Source organism: Acomys minous (genome assembly GCF_964271855.1).
Source record: "Acomys minous genome assembly, chromosome: 3".
Taxonomy (NCBI): Eukaryota; Metazoa; Chordata; class Mammalia; order Rodentia; family Muridae; genus Acomys; species Acomys minous.
In genome coordinates, this window is record NC_140485.1 from 26,076,781 (window position 1) to 26,088,102 (window position 11,322).

The 11,322-nt window shown below is 45.1% G+C and overlaps 1 protein-coding gene and 1 long non-coding RNA gene across 4 annotated transcripts in view; one reads left to right on the plus strand and one right to left on the minus strand.

The window, feature by feature from the left end:
- SQOR (sulfide quinone oxidoreductase) overlaps nucleotides 1-2,169 on the minus strand; it is a 40,761-nt gene extending 38,592 nt beyond the window's left edge. The window contains exon 1 of one of the 2 annotated variants that reach the window (XM_084776542.1): nucleotides 2,035-2,169. The gene's annotated coding sequence lies outside the window, so the exon portion shown is untranslated. The remainder of the gene's footprint in view (nucleotides 1-2,034) is intronic. The other variant, XM_084776543.1, reaches the window with a different exon arrangement.
- Nucleotides 2,170-2,324: 155 nt separating this feature from the next.
- LOC311594656 lies at nucleotides 2,325-10,426 on the plus strand. Of its 2 annotated transcripts, none has more exons than XR_014778182.1 (3): nucleotides 2,325-2,463; nucleotides 3,273-3,417; nucleotides 7,399-10,426. It is a non-coding gene; the product is annotated as an uncharacterized lncRNA (long non-coding RNA). The 2 variants fall into 2 exon arrangements; XR_014778183.1 differs by lacking the exon at nucleotides 7,399-10,426 and adding an exon at nucleotides 3,730-4,870.
- The last annotated feature ends 896 nt before the right edge of the window (nucleotides 10,427-11,322 follow it).

Here is an 11,322-nt window from a genome sequence, read left to right on the forward strand (position 1 = left end):
GGGTGGCCTTCATCCACCGCCAGTGTCACACACACACACATATGCACAGAAGCACAGACCAAGTACAAGGCCAACACTTCCACACTAAGTCCCCACCGGCTCTAATGGGGATTTAGTTGGCTTTAGGCCTAGTCTGGGCAGCTTTTCGTAAATTACCCACCATTCTCCTGTTTACCAAGTCTCCAGAGTCCAGGAGTTTTGTGACAGGTGAGGAACAGGGAGGAAAAGGAAAGAGGAAAAAGAACTGCACACCTAGAAATGCTTTCTACTAGGTTCTGTCTTCATTCTTTACAAGACATTTCCTGCATTACAACATATCTGTTTAACGAGCCTGCACATGGGCAAAAGAAGCTTCTGGAATTATACTCTCCTATCAAGATGGTTTCTTTTCTATGGTGAGGCACCAGAAGCACAAGAGACCCAAGGGCCCTCTTGGGCATGTCACACCCCCAAGTCCTGATGTTCTTCTGGATTTGCCCCCACCAGATTCAAAAGAAGCAATTAATTTTAAACAGTCATTTCCCAAGCCTCCAGCTGTCTCCTTGATGTCATCACAAGCGACCACCTCCAAGTCATCTAGCAAGCCTTTGACTTGCCAGACTTAGGGACGATGGTCAATATTGGGAAGTGAATATTGGAATGGACCAGGTCTAAAAATGATACTGCATCCTCCTGCATCAAGTACAGGTTAGGTGCTTTAGCATGTAGGAAGGTATTGACCTTATTCTCCTCCTTAGGAGAAGCAGATGCCCAAAAAAGCCCAGGATAGAGGGCACAATGCTAGTTCAAGGAAGTTACACCCCAGAAGCTAAGTTGCCTAACTTTGAAGGCAACACCCTTTCTGCTAACAGGATACCTATCTAAATTAGGGCCCATTCACTTGAATGAAAGAAAAAAGCCTTTACCTTCACTAACATCTACTTGAAATTTAACATTTCTAATAAGTATTATGTAAGCAACCACCCACAGCAATATAAGCAGCATTAATGACGTTTTAAATGTTTTCTTACACTTCAGGTTGTACCTCTATCTTGAATTCTGTATCCTCTAAGATCTCTAAATTATAATAATTATTGCTCTTTTAAAAACATACATTACATGATAGTCTTTTTTAATACTTCAGTGGCTGTTTTCTTTCATCATAGTCTACATTTAATTTTATCCTTTTAAAAAGCCTTCTGATAAGGGCTGGAGAAATGGCTCTGTGGTTAAGAGCTCTTACAGAGGACTTGCTTCCAGAGGGCTGGGCTCCAAAAATGACAGGTCACAGCCATCTCTAAGTCCAGTTTCAGGGGTCTCGTGGGCATTAGGCACGCACATGGGCACAGACATGCATGCAAGCAAAATAACCATACGCATGAAATAAAATAATAACGTTTAAAGCAAAAAGAAAAATCTCTGAGGAAGAGTCCTTAGCCCCGCTGCCCCCCCAAACTCAGAACTGCCAAAGATCTCTCACACACACACACACACACACACACACACACACACACACACACACACACACACTAGGTCAAAACCCTGCGTTTATAGCACAGGCAAACTCGCTGTCTCAGCTTGAGTCTGTGAGCCCTAGAAGCTGGGGAGGAACACAACACCGATAAGTAAAGGAAAGATGAAAAAGTTCCACCAAACAGCTTTTTCTACCTTGTACCAGCCTGGCCTACGCTCCTCCACTGACCCCTCAGCGCCCTGGGCTCTCCGACCGTGGCCAATCTCAACCCTGTCAGACTCCACTCGGTGCTGAGTGACAGCCAACAAGTGGAACTGCGCGCCTGAAATTCCCACGCACCGAGACCACAGATTCTGGTGGTGTGGGTGGGGAGAGTGCCAGGGCCGTCCTTTCCGCACCGCTGAGGCTCAGGCCACTCCCTAGAAACCTCCAGAGTCCACCAACTGAGCCCCAGACCCCATGCGGAGCCAGGGTTGGGAAAGAAGAGAGGCAGCCTTAAGCGCGGGGACCAAGCAGGAACAGCAAAGGAGCTGTACGGATTGACAGCTGCTCAAGGCCAAGATCAGTGAGATGCATCTTACCCAGCTGAGCGACACCGTGGGCCCCAGCGCTGGCGCAGCAGAAACTGGAGTGGCTCTGGAGCTCCGGCCTCTCTGGGCCCCGCCCGGCCGTCGGGGGTTGGGAGGGGGGTCAGGGGCGGGGACAGCCACCCCTCTACCGCCCGCCCAGGAAAGGCCGCCCCAAACGCTGCCCAACCCGGAACCCAGCAGAGAACGCGCACCCGGGAGTAGGCACGGACGTCTGAGGTATGGGTGGCCCTTGCTCCGGGGCCTCAGCTGCTCCCCTGTCACGGACCGTTTCGATGTGGCCCGGACGCTTTTCCACCTAGGCCAAGCCAAATCAGAGCCACGCGGCAACTTTCCCCCTGGAACCCAAGGGTCCCAGGAGTTGTACTTTCAGCGACGCCAACAGGGACCGGTTCCGCCCCTTCTACAGTCGACAAGCTAAAGGTATCGCGGCCCCATGTGCTAAAGCAAAGATGGTCCCTAAAGTCGCTAAGGTCTCAGCTTTAAAAACGTCAGAGAACACACAAATGCCTCCAGCTTATGGGGAAAAAAATCAAAAGTGTAACTATGTTTCTGTTGCACTTATTTTAGCTTTGCGCATTTTGTTAATTTTTGGGTTTTGTTTTGTTTTGTTTTTGTCTCTTCTGTCAAACTTTCTATCTTCACTCTGAAGGATCTTTGGTAAAAAACCATCTGGTCACATGACTACAAAGACTATGGGTTTGATGGTAATGCCAGATGCTGGCATCTGCCTCTTAAGTACCGCCTCCTCCGTGACTGACTTTCTGTAGTGAGGGGTAAGTCTAGCAAAGAGAACCTGGAAACAAAACAAAATGCGGTCTGCATTTCGTTGATCCATCTATTGCTGGAAATGTGGAACGGTCCTTAAAGTTTGCCATGGTCTTATCTAAACCTGAATTTATTTTACCAAGAAAGGTTGAAGCAAGGGGCAGGTCACCAGAAAACTTACTCAGGCCTTGGGACAGACAGTTAACTGTTGTGTGGTACTGCACACAGCACAAGAGGCGAGCATCCCTGCTTTACCTTCTCTACGTGCCAACAATTGTATCTATCCCAAAGTTTCCACAATAATAAAACTACACACACACACACACACACACACACACACACACACACATATTTTCAAACTGATTCACCCTCCTCGCCGTCTCTCCTCCCTCTCCATCCTCCCTCTCCATCTTCATTGAGAAACCCTGGTTTCTGAGAAGGACTCAAGGGCTGCCTGCTTGCAGGGTGTTTTGAGGTCGGTGGCTGGAGAATTGCGTGAAGAGGCGTGTCCTGGACAGTCCCCATGTCCGTTCTATCATCTCCCTCAAGACTCTCCTTTCCAGCACTGAGAGCAGGGGTCGGGACTTACTTGCCCATCAGACACCCAGGGTGAGGGCTGAGAATTTACTCTGTTGCCATTTCTTCTTTCATTTTAATTACGTTTCCCACCCCCACCCCCCAAGAGTCAAAGGTAAATTTGACTCTAGGGCCTGGGGAGATGGTTCAGCGCTTAAGAGTGGATGCTCTGGTTCAATTCACGGTTCTCATGTCCATGGGATCTGGTGCCTTTATCTGGATTCCTCAGGCACTGTTTAATTACACTTTATTTGCTAATTGTGTGTGGCTGAGTGTGCATGCATGCTATGAGGCACATGTGGAGGTTAAAGGGCAACTTCCAAAGTTGACTCTGTCTTCCATCAGGTGGATCTCAGGTCATCAGGCTTAGAGCCAGGCAGGCATCTTTACCTGCCGAGCTCTGCCTCCAGGCCAGCTGTTCTTTCTTCAGATGCCAAGTAAACCCTCTGGCTGTTGTCTGGACCTACAATTCATTCCCACCCATATGAAGTCTCCAGAGCAGCGAATGTACAGTTAGGGAAATGGGGAAGGAATAGAAATATTAAATATTAATATTAAAGGGTGGCAAGAGGGCATGGTGCGGTAGAGGGCTGGGACCAGGAGGAACAAATCCCTATTCAAGGAGATCCAAGGAAAAGGAAATAAAAACCCACAGACTCTGAGAAGCCGTGCAGACCCATGCTGCTAGCATGATTGACTAGAAGAAAAGAAAAGACTAGAAGAAAGAAAAGAAGACTGTCAAAAGTGAAGACAGCGGAGTTAAGGGCAAGGCAGAGTGATTCTGCAGCTCTGTGGCTTTAAATGCACCTGCTTGCCGCTCATTAAGCAAGCCCCGCCCTCATCCCCCGAAGCAAAGGATTCCTAGGGTGAATGTGTAGCTACAGGTTTACCGCCCCAGCAAACCTTCCCAGCTGTGACAGTCACTCATCCAAAGAGACACTATTGCTCATTAACTACTATGAGACTTATTGTAGAGTTGGGGGTGTGGGTTTCTGGACCAAGCAGCACACACTGTCCATCCTGCCAGACCACCAGGAAGTCTCCTAGCCAGAACAGAAGTGAGCAGAAATGGAGGGAATATATTACCTTTTTTACACGTGACCTTTACAAGGTGATTCCAATCTCTCCCAGATTTCTGCCAGACTGCTTGTGAAATAACCAGGCTTGCTATCAAGCTACCAGGCAGTCAACGTTTCTTCATCTGTATCACAGAAGGTCACATTATTTTCCAGGCAGAAAACACTACTGTACATACAGGTATTTCGAATACAAAATGCTCACTCAGCATTGGTTGCAAGAAACAGGTTATAAATACCTTAAGAGAGATTGGTAGAAGGCTTCCATCAATGCTGGAGTGATGGTGGCCAGGGACATGACCCTGGCTTGGGAAAGTTCTAAAAGAATCAAAGAGCCCAAACATCTTCTTTTTGCTGATATTAATTTTTCTCCTTAAAAAATAAAATTTATTTTCTTTTTGAGATTTTCATACATTAGTATTATATTTACATCATATCCACTCTACTTTCTCCCCACCCCAACTCCCTGCATGTCTCCCTCAAATTCATGATCATCTCTTTATTATTGATATAATATTGATATATCTCACTGACCTGCTGAGTCCATGTAGTGTTGCTCATATGTACATATGACCTCTTGGGACTAGATAACCTATCAGGAGACTCATCCTGGGAGAAGGCTGATTTCCCCCTCTCTTATCAGCCATTAATTGCTTATAGCTCTTCATCTAGGGTAAGGCCTGTGGGATTTTCTCCATCCGCATTGGGATATCAACTGGTGTTGTCATTGTCAGAGTCTTGTTTAGGTGACCGTATTGTTGAAATTTTATGGGTACAGTTCCCTGTCAGATATGAAAGATGCTATCTCACAGCAGACATGCTGGCCTTCTGACTCCTCTTCCATGCTGTACTCTAAGCCGTAGATGTAGGAGTTATGTCGCAGATGTGGACCTCGTGATCAGTTAGTTGTTTTTGGCATTTTAACCAGTTGTGGCTTTCTGTGATGGTCTCCATCTGCTGAAAAAAAAAAAAAGAAGTTGCTTTGGTGAGAGCTACACTTACCTGTGAATATAAGGTTAAGTATTTAGAGTTGAGTAGGAAATTTTTACTGTTTCAGGAAAGTGTCAGTAATAGACACTTTACTCTAGAGTTCATGACCTCATCAGCCATTGGTAGTTGGCTGGGTTTACAGGACCAATCATGAATTCCTCTCTATTAAGCTTTCCTTAAATCCAACTAGACAGCAATTGGTTACCCCCAAGATATAAGTACCACTATTGCATCTTTGGGTACATCTTGCCATGTTGGTTACTATCAGAAGAAGGTTAGCCACTTTCAGGATATTCCCAACAGCACCACGAATGACTATAAAGTGGGGGCCACAAATATAAAAGAAGCAGGAATTCAAGTCTTCAGAAAAAGTGTTCACTTGGCTGACTGTACCTAAATGATTAGCACCGTAGCTGCCAGGGCAGAAAGAGAGCATGCTTGGTTCCACTGCCAGGCCAGGATGAGAACATGCTTGGTCCTGTTGCTTGGACCAGTACTACCATGATGGGTGTTCTGTCCCAAATGGAGAAGGGGCTGAGTATTAGACAGTAGGGGCAGAGATCAATATCTGCTATAGGCTTTGTAAAGACAAGGTCTTTGTCCACACCTTATTTACCATCTGTGTAAGCAAGTAACATAGTCCAACCTTCAACCCTTCAGCCACAAAGGTTCTGCTGGGTCGCCACATTTTAGAATGCTGCAGAGCAGGGGTGTGGCTCAGGCACATCACCTTTCTTAAGGAGAATAAACTAATTGGCCTCAGTTAACTACATTAGCAGATAGATTGTTTTTAAAGTTCCTGTCTCATATGATCCCTGTAAAATGTAACAAGTTAATGTTTAAAACAGCCTGGCAGAGAAAAAGTATTCTGTTGATTATTACTGCTTGCTTTTTATAGTTACTGTGTTATTACGTTATTGCTGAGATTTGAATGTCCCCTCCAAAGCCCATGCTGGAATTTTATTGCCTTTGTGGCAGTATTAAGAGGTGAGACCTTTGAGATGATTGTGTTATGAAAGCTACAGGTTCACAGGTGGGGCTGATGGCATTGTATAAGGCTAAGTTCTGGGTACAGTAGGTAAAAGCATTTGTTGCATGCGCAAGCCTGCCCACCCAAGTCCATCAGCAAGACTGACATGGCTCACCACATACAGGGGGTCCACAACAAGATGATGAGGTATCTCACCAGAAGTTAGAGATCAAAAGGCAGTTAGCCAATATAGTCAAAGTATCCACCAAGAATGCTATGGCCATCAAAACTTTATTCAAAGGTGACAGAGATAGATCGATGATTGTCACTGGCCTACCAGCCTTCAGAGACCGATCCAACATCTAGATGCTGAAGAACCCTGTAATAGTCTTAGCTTTATGTTGCCTGTCCTGAGTGGGTCTTCCATCTCTATCCCAATTACTCAAATTGGCAGCCTACCTTTATAGCTCAAGTAATTAGAAAAAGAATAACAAGCTAACCCCTAAATTAGCAGAAGTAGAAAAGTAAAAAAAAAAATTAAAGCAGAGGTAAACATAATTTTAAAGGGATACAGAAAAATTATTAAAAAAAAAAACCACAAAGACAACCATCTATAATGTGATCTGATGCCCTCTTCTGGCCTGCAGGTGTACAAGCAGACAACACTGTATACATAATAATAAATAAATCTTTTAAAAAAAACACACACACACAAAGATAGTAAAACTGACAAATCTTAGCTAGGTGTAAAGAGAACAGAAGACAGTGGTGCACACCTGTGACCCAAGTTACTTGGGAAACTGAGGCAAAATTGAAAGTTCAAGGCTAGCCTGAGCAACATTAGTGACCTACCCCATCTCATAAGGAGATATATAGAAAGAACACTCAAATTATTACAATAAAAATATAAATGTGGATTATTGTAGTTTGAATGTGAAATGTTTCCCGTTGGTTCATATACTATCACTTGGTCCCCAGGTGGTGGCGCTGTTTCGGGTTATGGAACCTTCTGTTCCCTCAGCTTCTTGACTGCAGGTGCCATGTGACCAGCAGCCCTCCACACCTGCCAGCTGCCATGCTTTCCTTGCTGTGAGGGATTGTGTCTCCTAGAACAGTAAGACCTGAAAATAAACCCTGCACTAAGTTGCTTCTTGTCCAGTATTTTATGACGACAATGAGAACACTAATACAGAGAGACAAAACTACAAACTCTACAGAAATGCAAAGGGTTATAAGAGTGGCCTGGCAGGCATGCAGTGGAAGAGAAGGCAGGCTATCCGGATAAGACCGGATACACTGTGGTCATATGGTGGGGGAGGAGATCCCCTCTGTCAGAGGTTCAGGGGAGGGGAATATGGTAGAACAGGGAGGGAAGATACCAGCAAGAGAATAACAATTGGGATGTAATCTGAATAAGTTACAATAAATTAAATTTGTAAAAGAACTAATAAATTTGATAACCTACATAAAATGGACAAATTCCAAAAAAAATAAATAAATCACAAAACCAAGACTAAATCATGAGTGCATAGATCATCCAAATAGATTAATAACAAGTTAAGAAAGTTGAGTCAGAATTTTAAAATATCTCTCAGCAAAGAAAGGTCCTAGAGCCAATGGCTTCCCAGATGAATTCTACCAGACATTCAAAGAACTAACTCCAAATTTTTCAAACTTTTCCAAAAAACCAAATAGGAAGGACTGCTTCTTATCACTCTAAAGACATGAAAAATCATTATAATGTTTACAATAACTGACACAAAAATTCTCAACAAAATACTAGCAAACAAATCTCGGCAGCATATTAAATAGCATTATATACCATGACTGTTAAGTACGGTTTATTCTTGGACTGTAAGGAGGAATTCACTTACAAAAACTAATCATTGTAATATGCTATATTAACAAAATGAAGAGGACAAAATACATACATGTCTGGCAAGCCACATGGGGGGCTCCACTTGACTAGCATATTGGGGCTGCTATCTTGAAATTCTTAATAATATTTGAACCAGAGTCTCACTTCTGGCTCTACCTCATCTTCTACAGATTCTGTAGCAAGCACTGTTCTCTGGGCTGAACCTGCTTCAGCATCCTTACTGAGCTCGGGTGTCAGTAGCCACACCTCAACATGAATGCAGCAAAGTGTCTCAAAGCAAAGACACCAGGCCACATGGTCAGTTAGGCTCCCTGCTGTTAGAGGTCTATAGTGGTCTCCTGACCACTGTATTACACTTTTTGGGCCACAAAACTCTACTTCACATTGCTCCCCCCGACCACCAGGGAATAGCACCTCCATCGTCCTGGTAGCCTCTCTTTCTGGGGTATCACTCAGAAGGGAAGTTCATCCACTGAATTGCAATCCCTTATAGTCACATGTGATCCGAGGGCCACAATCAACACTCACCTTCTCCTCTATCTACTTTGCCCTCAGAATATCACCATGGCAGGTGCTAGTGACCGACCCAGTGTTATGACCCAAACCTTCATGCTGGGTAGGTCACCACCACCTGCCATGGGTCCTTTGGAGCGATAGTAAGAGAGCTATTGGGAATGGGGGCAGGGTAAGGCCAATCCACATCACACCACCAGGTTTCCAGACCCTTCTGGACACCCATCACCAATGTAGTAAGTACAGTGAAAAGGGACACTGTTCTTTCAGATCTCCTCAGAGCTAATGCTTCGACTGTGACTGTGCACATTGGCTCCAACACCTACATGTCCAGTTATCTCTGGAAAGCTGTGCAATTTATGACAACTAGGAGCTCCTATGGTCATGATCCGTACCCCTTTCAAGTGAAGCTGATGCCCTGATTGGCTGCTCTGCTACCTGGAGTTCTGCACCATTCCCTGAGTTCTGGGAAGGAAAACACACACACACACACACACACACACACACACACACACACACACACACACACAACAATATTTATTTGCCACTTTCCTTACAGTTGTGTTAACTCTTCCATCTTCTATCATGTTAGAGACATCAGATCCTCTTAGAAACCCAAAAGATGCCAATCCTTTCCACCAGGACAACACAGAGCTGACAGAACAAGCTAGGCCAGGGAAGGTTCTGCTGGAGGCTGTGGAAAGATACATGCCCTTCAGAAGACGGGAGATAAACCCTACCAGGAGTCTGGAACATCTCTGTGTCATTCATGGGAGATTACAAGTTCAAGGGTGGGCGGTGGTATTCTGGGATTCCCCTTCCTACCCCAAATTGATGCATCCTCTAATCTTGCCACAACGAAGGAAGTCTCTTCCTGTAGACTGACTTGCATTCTGGAGGCCATACTCTCCAACTCTGTGATGTTTTTCTGCCTTTATTCTGAGTAAAGCAGAACGCTGCAAGCTCTGGGTGGCATTGGAATGGGACAGTGTCGCGGCAAGTCTGAGCCACAGGACAGCCAGCCTTGCCAGCACACCGCCATTGTGAAGGAAGGACCGATAATGGTCAGAGATACCATAGGAGCCCTGCACAGATCTGCAAGCCACATGGGCCCACTGTAAGCTGGACTCTATCCAAGACTCTCTATTTTGTTTGGTTCCCATGTTCCCCACTCAAATGGGGTGGGGGGGTCAAAGGCATCTTTAGAGCTCTTAGCATCAATGCGAGCTCAGACTTTTGTACAACAATCCTGAAAATGCCTAATTATCCCCCATTCCAGCATACTATGATCAAAACAAGTGGCACTGGTCCCTTTGATGAAGGCCTGGAAAATCATCATGCTGTGTACTTGTCATGTTGTAGTGTACTTCCTTCAGCCACTCCTCAAGCAGTGGGTTCAGATCTAAAAAAAAAACAACAACAACAACAAAACAGAGTCACGTGAGAACTGAGCAAAGGACTGTAACTTCTCTCACCTTGCCTTTCGTTGCCATGTGTCTATCTGCCAGGCATCATTATATAGATATAGGTAGATCAAGGATCATCATCTAATAGCCATGAGCCAAAGCCTGTCAACCACCTACTTTTTAAAGCAAATTCTTATTAAAACATAGTCACACCCATTTGTTTTACTATTATCTGTGTCTATTTCTGTGCTACAACCGCTGATGTTAGCAGCTATTCTGGGGCCCCACAAACCCACAAAGCCTAAAGCATTTACTATCTCTTTACCTAACAATGCGATAACTTTTACTGTTGATGAAGAATCTTGATGGATGTCTCACTTCCCCCTAGGTTCAAAGTACACACCCTACTTCACTGACCATTTTTTCCTAGCCCTCAGCAAATGAATCCCATTGGCTGCCCATCTCCCAGCCTCTAACATGCTCATGGATGTTCACAAACTCCAACTCTACAATCAACCGTGGTCTCCGGGCCTCCTTGGTGCTGTGAAGTCCCTCCTTATCAGCTCATTTCAGTGGCTTAGTGAGTGGTAGCCGCCAAGGATATACCTTCTTTTGGACACAGAAGATAAAGCTTTAGGGGGAAAAGCATTTAGATTTACACCCCAACCCCTCCTCTTAGTTACCCTCAATTTGCCTTTCCTACCCCTTAGGGTGGGGAAATAAATACCCACAAATCCTCCCCCTGGGAAGTGGATTTGAGGCTTGCAATCCCAGCTCCACACATGGCCATCTGATTATTATTTCTTTTTCGAAGAACTGGTTATTTCAAATGACACCATGAGGTGGGCAAAATGGGCCAGGCTGAGTCACATCGTGATCTCAAAGGAAGGCTCTCCAGCCACCCTCGACCAGGGCAGGTCTGGTTCTCAAAACATTTCTACTCAGAGAGCCTAGGGTTAAAGCCCCTTGGTACCGAGCTCTCTGCTGAGGGGAAATGCACACTGTCTCCACTCTCCCTCCTCCTTAGCATCAGGCTGGGGCCATAAAACTAACAGATGGATCCATAGTCATATGATCCCTCACCTTGTGCATAGCTCAAGAGAT